The sequence below is a fragment of the Trachypithecus francoisi genome, unplaced genomic scaffold, assembly GCF_009764315.1.
Source record: "Trachypithecus francoisi isolate TF-2019V2 unplaced genomic scaffold, Tfra_2.0 Lachesis_group5, whole genome shotgun sequence".
In the NCBI taxonomy this organism is placed as follows: Eukaryota; Metazoa; Chordata; class Mammalia; order Primates; family Cercopithecidae; genus Trachypithecus; species Trachypithecus francoisi.
The window spans coordinates 73,107,025-73,119,407 of NW_022681470.1; the positions used below are offsets into that span (position 1 = coordinate 73,107,025).

Genomic DNA, 12,383 nt, shown 5'->3' on the forward strand with positions numbered 1-12,383 from the left:
TATCTGACTAGAAGAATGTAAAAGACTTTAAAAAGGAGATAGCACTTAAATTGAAAATTGTTTAGGTTTTAAAGCAGTGGAGATAGAGAGTGAAGACATTCTGGATGGGAAGAGTTGGCAAAAAGACTGTAGAAAAATGCAGTACAAGCTTAAAGAGAAATGTTTAGCTTAGTTTAATACAGTTCAGTTTAGCCGGAGCACAGGACATATGAAAGAAGTGGAGGAAATAATACTAAAAACCATTCTTTGAGGCCACCATTAAAGACCAGGCTAATAATTTTGTAGTAAAGAATGCAGTGGAAGCTAAAAATGGGGGTAGGAGTTAGGAGAGTTTTCTTTAGTCTTTGTTCTGCTGTTAGTCGTCTGTATGAACCTGGAAAAAATACTTGCCGTCATTGGATCTTAGTTTACTTATCTATAAAATGAGAAATCTGTGTTTGTGTTAGATGCTTTCCAAGATTAAAATCTCTACTTTATGTCTATTTAATAAAAACAACTTGGCAATCAGAATTTTGTGATAAAAATGTTTGCTTCTTAGATGTTTGCTCTAGTAGCTACAAAGGCTGGGAGAGCATCACCCATTTAATTCATCATAAAATGTCTTTGCGGCCCGGCGCGGTGGCTCAAGCCTGTAATCCCAGCACTTTGGGAGGCCGAGACGGGCGGATCACGAGGTCAGGAAATTGAGACCATCCTGGCTAACACGGTGAAACCCCGTCTCTACTAAAAACTACAAAAAACTAGCCGGGCGAGGTGGCGGCACCTGTAGTCCCAGCTACCCTGGAGGCTGAGGCAGGAGAATGGTGTGAACCCGGGCGGCGGAGCTTGCAGTGAGCTGAGATCCGGCCACTGCACTCCAGCCTAGGTGACAGAGCGAGACTCCGTCTCAAAAAAAAAAAAAAAAAAAAAAAAGTCTTTGCAGTTTGATTTGGAATGTTATGCCGAGCAAGTACTCCCTAATAGCTTTGAATATAAGAAGAGGGTGGGTAGGATGAGCACAACGGAGTATCAGAATTTAAATTGTAAGGTTAGGGTGTAAATAAATATCCTATTAGAATTATGCTGTACACCTGCTTGCAAAAACACAATGCATTATATGCAACAACTGCATTTTAAAAAGCTGGTATAGTGTTTGATGTTGCAAGTGTAAATTAACAACTAGTAGTATTTGGCCCATTATAAGATATTCACTGGATTGTCTATCTTTGAATCATCTCCATAGAATGATAGGCTTTTCTCTTTTAAAATAGCAATTTTCAAAACATAGTCTGTTGACATCTCTGTGGGAAAAACACTTATAAGTGTTCACACTGTGACAACACATTTTTTATTTCTGAATTATTTCATATAATACTGATGATTTTAAATAAAATAATACATCTGTGAGGGTTACTTTGTGTGACAACTTGGCCAGGCTATGGTATCCACTTGGTTGATCAAACACTAATCTAAATGTTGCTATAAAGTTATTAATTAGAAGTGATTAACATTTATTTATAGCTAGTTCACTTTAAGTAAATTACCCTACATAATATGGGTTGGCCATATTTGTGAAATACAAATATTAGAACTAATGAGACTTATTTGTACATTCAGATTAATGGGATCTAGGGAAATTCAAGGTAAATCTCTCTTTATCTATATCTATATATCTACCTGATCTATCTGTCCTCTGTTGATCTATATCAACTTCAAAGTACAATCAATGGGTGCTCACTACATCAAAACTTGTGCTTTGGGGCTCTGTATGTTTCTTAGATGGACAATGTCTTTAAAGCATGCATTTAGGAAAGGAAAGTGAAAATCAATACAGTTTGTAGGTGATAAAAGAGACAGGAGATTTGGGTCTCTTTCTCCCTTTTTTTATATAACCCCCAAACAATCTTTTCTTCTTTTCCTCTTAAAAACTGTTCAAAGCAGAACAAAAAAAAAAAAAAAAAAGAAATCAAAAAACAACAGACACAAAAGATAGAGTGAGATATTATTATTGACCTTGAGGAGAGAAAAATAACAAAACCTCATTTGAGTAAGAATATACTTACACACAAATCATATTTTATAAAAATTAGAAAATACTAAATAATTATGTACAGTAGATGGAAGATAATTTCTCTGAATCTAGGACTGCTTGGCTATATTTACGAACATCAAAAGTATGCTTTAACATTACATTTAGATGTAAGTCATTTAAAAACAGTACCTGGAATAGGATAGTATTATGTATTTGTTGGCTAAAAATTAATAAAAGGGATTATGCTTTTATTTGTACAATGATTTGCATTTTTCTTTTTTCAGGAAACTAGTTCTTTAAAGATTGGGGTGCTAGATGTATGCACACAGTGAAAAATTAAAACTAGTAGAGTACAAAATGTAAAGACTCCTCACATTCCCAACTCAGTCCTTAAAACTTTAAACACTGGGATAAAAGACTGACGTAAACTGAGATTGTTGTAAGTTTCACTGATAAAGGTGATACTAGCCATATCTGAGATTGATTAATAACCATATAATCAATTTCCTTTTTCTTCTTTGATGCACTTGCTATTGTGGAAAGCTAAGAACTGTTGCAAAAGCAGGCAGACAAACTTTAAAAACTATTAGATGGCATTATGGTTTAGGGAAACAAAATGAAACAGAAACAAAACAAAAGAGAAGACAAAGAATTAGCAAAAGCTGAGCTCCAGTTTAGAGTTATTTGTGTAAACATGAGTGAATCACCGGAGCTTTAGGCCTCAGTTTTCTTATTTGTTAGAAAGAAAAATAGAATGGGAAGAGTATATTATTTATCACATCTACACCTACAATTGTTGTGAGGATAACATAAAACAAGTGGTCATACTAGAATTTTCTAAAGGAGAATGCACATAGGTAAGAATTAACAAGTTTAAATCATTATCAAAAATAGCAGAGGCTAACTGATCTTTTTATGTAGAAGCCATTCTCATTAATGAATGCTCATAAATACTGGGAATAATACTTTAAAATATTTATTATATAATTATGTAAATTTCAGTATACATTTTTTTCCGCTAAATCTAAAACAAATAATTAAATTTTTATAAAAGGAAACACGTATTTGACTTAGCACATTGAGGAAAAGCATTTTTGTCATTCCTTCATTTATTCATTCCACAAGTATTTACTGGACAACTACTTTGTGCATCTACTATGTGTTTTATGTGATGAGATATCAGATAGTGAGATGTGTACAATATAATTTCAAGTATCTGTTTTGAATTATACATTGTTCTGGGTTATAATTCCCAAACTTCACAGATGTCATGTTTTATCTGACATAGGTTTTTATAATATACCAATGATTTTAAGCCACTTTATATTGTTTCAGTAAATTACAATATAAAATGGTGAATGATTTTAGAAGAATTTTTATGCGAAAGTACAAATTATAGTCTATCTTCTATTATGGAGACTGAGCTACCTATAAGAAGAACTAATTTAGGTAAATACTAAAGTTTCACTGATTAGTAACAAATTTCAAATAGGATAACAACATCTAAACATGTATAGATACAAAATTCAAGATAATAGTAGCATTAATATTTTATTATTGCCCTCCAATCTCAGTTTTTCAAGCTCCTTTTTTATATTACACAGTAAATCATATATAAAAGTAAATCATGAGAGTATTAATAAAATATAAATTCAGATTATTGATGGGCTTCTCTGCCCATCAGACAGAGAAAATAAATTAATATATACACATTTAATTTGTCTTAGACTAAATATCTTTGTCTCTAAGTTTATATTTGGTCTGTAGCCTTAGTATCACTGAAATTACAATGAGCTTTTCTCAGAGCTTTTACTGTAGTAATTTGACAAGTTTTTTATTTTCTGAATTACTCTGATATTCTCCTTAAATTCTGTGATTAATGTTTGGTTAGTGTTAGTATTTATGAGCTAATTTTATTTACAACTTATCTTTCAAAACCACATATTTATTTATGGTGATAGAGTGGAATATAACTCTCATTAAAACCACATAGTATGAAAACATGCAAGCCAAACTTCAATTTTTATAAAATGTTTTTTTCAGAGGAAGTTGTCAATAGATGCTGTATTTGAGAAATGTCCACTCAAAAGTTTGTTGGAGTTCAGTTTACGGTAAAGGTATGTGCCTTTATGGAAACCATTTATTTGATTTATATTTTAAAAACCATGTTTAACTTTATAGCAATGATTCAGCCAAGGGGAAATCTCTTAAAATTATCTATATAGTCTTTTCGACATCCAGAGTTCCACCCTAATAGGATTTATGATCTGCATCCTCTTGATTTCTGCATAATGGAGCTACACAAGTGGCAGAAAGTGACTTTCTAATCTCCCTACATGAAATAGATATTCAAATATTTGCATATGTGCTGGTATATTCCTAGAAGTTGCTGGGCTTGTGTATATAATAGGGAGGGGAAAAGTTGAGAGGGCAATAAAAGAATATTGTCATTGCAAAATAGCCTTTTAAAGTCGGGGTATATGAAACAAACTTCCCTAAACTCTATTGGAATTTTTTTAAACTTGAACTCTTTTTCTCCTGTTCTAGGTTTGAATGAGAGTGGAAGGTATGGTAAACATGGGGATGGAATTTTCATCCAAGCAAACAGGATGCCCTTGTCTAGGTCTGTATTTTGTCATGGCAAGCCCTAGCTAACTGAGTGGATTAGAAGGATACATTATTATTTTGGGTCCATAGTTAATTAAAACAGGGATGATATAAGGTCATGCAACAGTAGAATCACAAAAATTCCACTTTGTATTGCATTACTTTTCTTTACTGACTTGGAAGAAATGGCCCCTCTTTATCAATGCTACACTGTGCAGACCTATAATTTCTACTTCTATCTCCTCAAATTTATGAGTTCACAATATTAGACAGTTCTTATTGAAAATCAGCAGACTAGCTTTAAATTTTAAAAACTGAAGTTAACATTTGAATAAGAGACAATTTAATTGACATGTTGTCTTCAAGAATACATTGATAATGCACTAAAGATATCAATGTTGTATTAATATTTTGAAACCACTGAATATAATTAACAATTTAATGAAATTTCCCATCATTCTTTTACTTTAAACATCTGGTAGAGATTTATGATTTGGGAGTCAGAACATTATATGAGCACCAAAATTCTAGTCCTAGCTATGACGTTAACTAGCTTTATGATTTCGGGCATATCAAATAAGTTTTCAGAGTCTCCATTTCTTCATTGACAAAACGGGAATAAAATTTGAACCCTTATACACATCACTGGGTAATTTAAAGATTCACAGAAGTGGCTGGGTGCAGTGGCTCATGCCTGTAATCTCAGCACTTTGGGAGGCCAAGGTGAGCGGAATACTTAATGTCAGGAGTTCCAGACCAGCCAGACCAACATGGTGAAACCCTGTCTCTACTAAAAATAAAAAAATTAGCTGGGTGTGGTGGTGCTCGCCTGTAATCGCAGCGACTCAGGAGACTAAGGCAGGAGAATGGCTTGAACCTAGGAGGCGGGGTTGTGGTGAGCCAAGATCATGCCACTGCACTCCACCCTGGGCGATAGAGTGAGACCCCACCTCAATAAATAAATAAATAAATAAATAAATAAATAAATAAATAAATAAAAATATTCACAGAAGCTGGAACATGTGAAAATATTTTTGAAAGTATAAATTATCAAAGAAAACCTCAGGAAATATTTATCTATTCTTGAAGTGAAGAAAATCTAAGTTTTTCTATTTAAAGAAGACACTATGGTGGAAAATACATCTAAATTTGAGTTGACTGCAAGTTTTAAAAATGTCTTAATTTGAAAACCACCATAAACAAAGTAAAAACATACGAAAGACAAAGTGGTAAAAAATAACTGTCATATAAAGTGCACGCAAATGGTTAGCATCCTTAATATATATTAAAGCATTTACAAAATAGGAAGAAGAATGTATCATTTTAAATAATGCACAAACATTTGTGGTATTAATTTTAAATAACTTAAAATGCACATACACAAAATGTTACATAAAGAATGCTGAGAAAGTAATTTGGTAATATGCTTAGTATATTACAAAGTGGTAAAAGGTTGTAAATCAGTCTGGTACCAATTATATGCTTGTATCTGTGCCTTAATAATAATAAAATAAAATCAGACTTTAAATGCATAAACCAAAATATAATTAGTGATTGTGTCTGGTAGGTAAAATGGTGGACAATTTTAATTTTTCTTTATATTTTTCCATATTTTCTTTAATATTTAAAATTTACCATTTTGTAGTAGTTTTATTTTTAAATTGTACTTAATTTTGAATAAATAATGCATTAATATATATTCATGGTGCAATAGCTAAAATGTACAGAAGACCTTACATAAAAATTAAGACTCTCTCTACCTTTGTGTCACAATTACCCAGTTTCCTCCTAGGAGCTTAGCAATTATTGGATTTATATGTATGCTTCCAGATATAGTCTACATACATACAATCAAACAAGTAAACATTAGCAGAATATAGAGTATACTTTTCTGCACAAGTGTTTTACAATATACTTTGAAGATAGTCTCCTATTGATAAAGATTTGCTTGTTCTATTGTGTCCACATAATATTTTGTGTACATATTAGTTATTAGCCATAACTTGTTTAAGTAGTAGTCTAGTGATGTAAATTACATTTTTAATTATATTATGTTATGTTATATATGTGTGTGTACGGCCAGAAAAATCAATACCTTTGAAACACTCTCAAGCACAATGAATGTTTGTGATGTTATTTATTAGAAATTTGGTTACTTTTATTAGTGTCATATAGCCACAAGATTTAAACAAGGTAACTGAAACAGAAGATAAGACAGTGTACAAATCAGGATATATAGGGTCACTGAAGTTTACCACTGTATTTTCAGCAATTCTCTTAGTGTCCAGAAAATAGTAGTTATTATAGATATTAAATATGTACAAATGAATAAGATAGAGCACTTAAGCTATTTAGACTTCAGCCACAAAACCATTACCAGGGAGCATGATGCATTGTTAATGGTATTAAGACGGCCCTGTTATGATGTCCTAATACAGACAACAAAAATCAAAAGAAATGTTCATCACAGCACTGTTCATAACAGCAAACGTATGGAATCAACCTAAATGCCCATCACTGATAGAATAGATAAAGAAAATGTGATAGATAGATAGATATAGATTTATTACAGATACATAATATATGTGATATATATGATATATATCACAGATATGTGATATATCTGTGATATATATCATATATATCACAGATATGTGATATATATGATACATATATCACAGATATGTGACATATATGATATATATAAGTCAAAATACACTGACAAAATCAAATACACCATTAAAGACATTTTCAATTTAGGATAGTTATCAAATATTGGGGTGAGTGAAAAAAAGTTTTCTTTCCAGTTTCATCAATGAGTCAGTCGTTCCTTGACTGAAAGAAGTGACCTGAGCTTTCCTAGGTATTAATTTTTTAATCTATAATACAGAGATACTATTTAGAAAAGAATTTATAAAATTATCAAAGGAATTTTGTCCTTTAGGGAACCAAAGGATTTATATAGACTGTCTAAAAAACAATAAAAAAAAAATACTGACAAAAGACATGAGGAAATAATACTTTAAATTTAATTTCTGTCTTTTTTTTTTCTTCTTGTATATGTAACACAACTGGATTCCCCTAATATCCCAGATATCTGTGTACTGGGCATTTCTCTATATCATTTGCAGCTTTAGAGATTTTATTCCCTCTTTTCCTTTATTTTGAGAGAAAGGACACCCTCATAATCTGAGAATTCAGGGGCTGTTAATAATGGTATTCTCCTATAGTTTACCAAATTTCATAAATCGGATAGAAAGACAAAGACCCTAAAGCTGATCCAGATGTGCTTTTATAATGATGTCACTAGGCTTTACCCCATAATTTAGCCCCCTATAAATATATGGTTGTAGGCTTAGTATCTACAACAAGGTTAATGGAAATCTGTACCAAGGGTAAATACTTTAGCAGATTGTGTCATCAGGAAATATTTAAACACTATTTAAAAGGATTTAAAATAAGCAGATTTTATTTTACACTGACTAATGCACATAAATACAATACAATAGAGCTGTTAACAAATAAACGTAATGCGTTTCTCTCCTCTCCTCATCCTTTTGCCATCTGTATTGTTAAGTCCAATTAGCTTCTTGCATTTAGTGTTCTAACCCACTTGTCCTTGCACCTACTAAATGGAGAAAACAGTTACCCAGACTCAGTCTTCACTATGTTGAAGCACAGCTATGTTCCAACTATGTGTTTTCTAAAGCACTGATTGTCTCATGGTATTACTGAAAATCCTTCAATGGTTCTCTCTTGCCTCAGAACAAGGTTTAAATATCTCAACATAACTTAGCACCTTTGATAATCTGAATCCCACCTTGCTTCTCACTATCGATTACTACTTACCCAGGGTGTACAGTCATATTAAACTCTTCCCTCTTTAATTTTTGTGAAATGTGCATTAATAGTTCTATGCCTTCTGACTATGCAACCATGGTCCTTCTATTTGCCTGTTCCTCAGTTCTGAAACTCGACTCTAAAGCTTGCAAAAATTCACTTCCTCTGTGACACTTTATCTTCCAAACTGGGTTGAATCCTTCTCTTTTGTTGTCACACATGTTACAGAATTTACCACAGATTGAACAGCATTCTATTTAGCTTTGTGTATTTCTCTCTAAGCAATTGAATTGGGAATGATCTGAGGCAGAATGACAACATCTTAGTTATATACGCAATTTCTAACCTCTGATGTACATAGTACCTGCTCAACCAATATTTCCTGAGTTAAATTGAACATGAAATTTAGAAACATGCTTTTTTTTTTGGCATGCAGGGGATGTTTTGCATTAAGAATATTTATGATGTTATAACAATAATTTCATTATTTCTACAACTAATAGCATGGGTTGTTGATCATTGACCATTTCTAGAAGAGTTACAGTACCTATACTTACCTTTTTATATGCATTATCACATTGGATTTTTATACTAAATCCCTAAAGTAGGTACTGTTGTTACCATTCTACCAGGAAACCAAGGCTTAGCAAGGTCACAGGGTGAGTAAGAGCCATGCTTGGGTGATTCTGTTTTTGAACCTTGTGGTAGGAAGAATTCTAAGAATGACTCCCAGTGACACTCACCTGTATACAATTTCCCCCCTTTGAGTGTGGGTGGAATCTGTGAATTTGATGAGATATCACACTTATGATTATCTTACCTTATATGGAGAAAAGAAAATGAATCCTGGTGGGCGCAAACTAATTATGAGCAATTTAAAGCAGAGTGTTTTCTCCAGCTGGAGGCAAAAGTCAGAGAGATTTGAAACATGAGAGGGATTGGATATCCTGTAGGTTCCCCATCACTGAGATGGAGGGAGTCATGTGAAAGGACCTGAGGTGGCCTCTAGAAGCTGATAGCAGCCCATGACTGACAGTCAGCATGGAAACAGGGACCTTGGCCTTACCACTGCTAGAAACTGAATTCAGCCGGCAAACTGAATTAGCCTAGAAGTGAATTCTTTCCCAGAGCCTTCAGATGAGAGCCCAAACTGCCCCAACTCTTGATTTTGGCCTTGTAAAGCCCTAATTAGGAACTCAATTAAATCCACCCAAATTTCTGATTTATAGAACTTTGAGTTAGTACAAGGTATTGCTTTAAGCTGACTACCGACTCTCCCTTGCAGTTAGATGTGGCTATGAAACTGAGTTATAGTCATTGGAATGTGGGCAGGGGCAACATTTTCACCCCCAGGCCTGGCCCGTAACAATCTGCCATGATGATCTCTCAATCCTGTTCCTCATCTGCCATAGCAATGTAAATAACTCCAGAGCTCACTTGGAAGTCATGTGTTAAATAAGACAGAATCTGCATCTGCCTGCATTCCTGAATGACTATGCAGAAAAAGGAAACTATGTGGACCAAACTTTGTATGCACTCAATGCTAAGTGAAAAAGAAAAACTCTTATTGTGTTGTCACTATTAAAAACTATCATTTCTCTGTATGTATATGTGTGTACGATTATAACATCTAGGTTATTCTAACTAATATAGAGAAGGTTTTATAAGATTTGAGAACTCAAGGAAGACAGTGATTCAGCCACATAAAGAACTGGGGAAAGAAAATTCCAGTCAGAGTAAACAGAAAGTTCAAAAGTCTGCATGTAGGAAAAGGCATGTTACATTTCATACAACCAACCAACAGAAATAGAAAACCAATGTAGTGTTGTAGAAATAAGTGAGAATAAAAGAATGATACATGGCTAAGAAAGTAGATAGGAGCCAGGTGATAAGTGTAATAGGCCAACAGGAGTTTGGATTTTAAGATTGGATGTGCAGATCTCTTGAGTTCAGGAGTTCACAACAAGCCTGGGCAATATGGTGAAACGTCATCTCTATAAAAAATTAGCCAGGTGCAGTGGCATGCACCTGTGGCCCTAGCTACTTGGGAGGTGAAAGCAAGAGGATCACTTGAGCCCAGAAGGTCGAGGCTGCAGTGAGCTGTGAATGCGCCACTGCACTCCATCCAGCCTAGGAGACACAGGAAGACCCTGTCTTAAAACAAGAACAGCAAAAATGTTTGGATGTGAAGGATGAAGGAGGAGTAATCAAAGATTAATTTCAGGTTTTTGTTTGGGAAAAAGAATGAATAGTGTTACTTTTCCCTAAGAGGAAAAATTCAGAATAAAGAGTACGTTGGTAGGATGTGACAGATAAAATAAATTCAGTTTTAAGGAGTTGGAGTAAAAACACTTGTAGCAGAAGTGCCCAATATGCAGTGAGAAAAATGTTCGTGGCTTAGGAAAAATGTCTGAAGACAAGTACTATGGAGTCATCAAAGGGAGATTGTGTGGAATGTTGCAAGAGGAATCCTGGGGGAAACCAACATTTGTGGGTGGAAGAAAAAGAGGAAGATACCACACCAGAGCTTGAACAGTAACAGGGAAAATTGAGAAGGTGAGGTATCACAGACACCAAGAGAAGAATGTTCTGTGATGGAGGAGTCATCAACAAAACATCATGAATTATACAACCTCCACTCTGTCCCTGAATTGGAGACTACCAGAACGTTGACAATCTAGGTGAGAACAGTTTCAATCAAATGGCAAAGTAGTTGTGAAGTCAATGGAGGTGTAGTGGGTTGAATTTTGTCCTCCCAAAATATATGTACATGTCTTAACTCCCTGTACATGTGGATGTCACCTTATTTCAAATAGGGTCTTTGCAGATGTCATGAAAGTAAGTTGAGATCATACTGAAAGAGGGTGAGCTCTAAACTGAATATGACTGGTCCTTAGAGGGGGAGATAACTTTAGAAGAAGGGAAAACACTACATAATAATACAAGCAGAGATTGGGGTGATGCAACTGGAAACCAAGGAATACTACTCACTGCCAGAAACCACTGGAGGGTGGGATAGGCAAGGAAGGATTCTCCCCTACAGTTTTCAGAGAGACCATGGGCCTACCGATACTTTCATTTCAAACTTCTAGCCTCCCAAACTTTGAGAAAATAAATTTCTATTGTGTTAAGGCATGCCATTTGGGGTATTGTATTAAGCAGCACTAGGAAACTAATCACTCCTACTCCTATAAGGAATCAAAGAAAGCAAAGCAGGAAAGTAAGAGATGTGATTGTGAAAATGCAAAAAATAAGGCTGGGAGCATTCCAGATGGAATTGATCATCACATTTTCTAAAAATTTTTTATTGTTGTCATGGGTCATATCCATCTTAAAACTGATTTTGAACAGATACCTTAAGTTCTCTAATATGTTTTAGGAATTTGAGGAAAGTTTTAGAATGTTATTAATCACAGCATCAAATGCACAGCACTAGAGTTACAGGTTGAACTGTGTTCTCCCCAAAATTCGTATGTTGAAGTCCTAGCCCCTAGAACTTCAGTTGCAATTATTTCAGATGAGGTCAACAAGGTGGGTCCAAATCCAACTATGACTCATGTCCTTATAAAAAGGAGAAATTTGTACACAGATAAGCACACAGGGAAAACATTATGTGAAGATGAAGGCAGAGATTGGGGTGATAAATACACAACCAAGAAATGCCAAATGTTACCAGCAAATGACCAAAACGAGAAGAGAGGGATGAAATAGATTCTTCCTCACAGCCCTCAGAAGAAACCAATCTTGCCAACATCTTAATCTGGGACTCCTTGTCTCTAGAACTGTGAGACAGTCAATTTCTGTTGTTTAAGCCATCTAGTTTGTATTACTTTGTTACAATAGTCTTAGCAAACTAAAACACATAATTGAACAACAACAAATATTGATATATATTTGCTACATATTGGATGATTAAATGAAAGTC

General features: G+C 34.1%; 1 protein-coding gene across 1 annotated transcript in view; it reads right to left on the minus strand.

The window, feature by feature from the left end:
• Window positions 1-12,383, minus strand: part of USH2A (usherin) — an 809,712-nt gene that overhangs the window by 399,708 nt on the left and 397,621 nt on the right. The window lies entirely within an intron of this gene.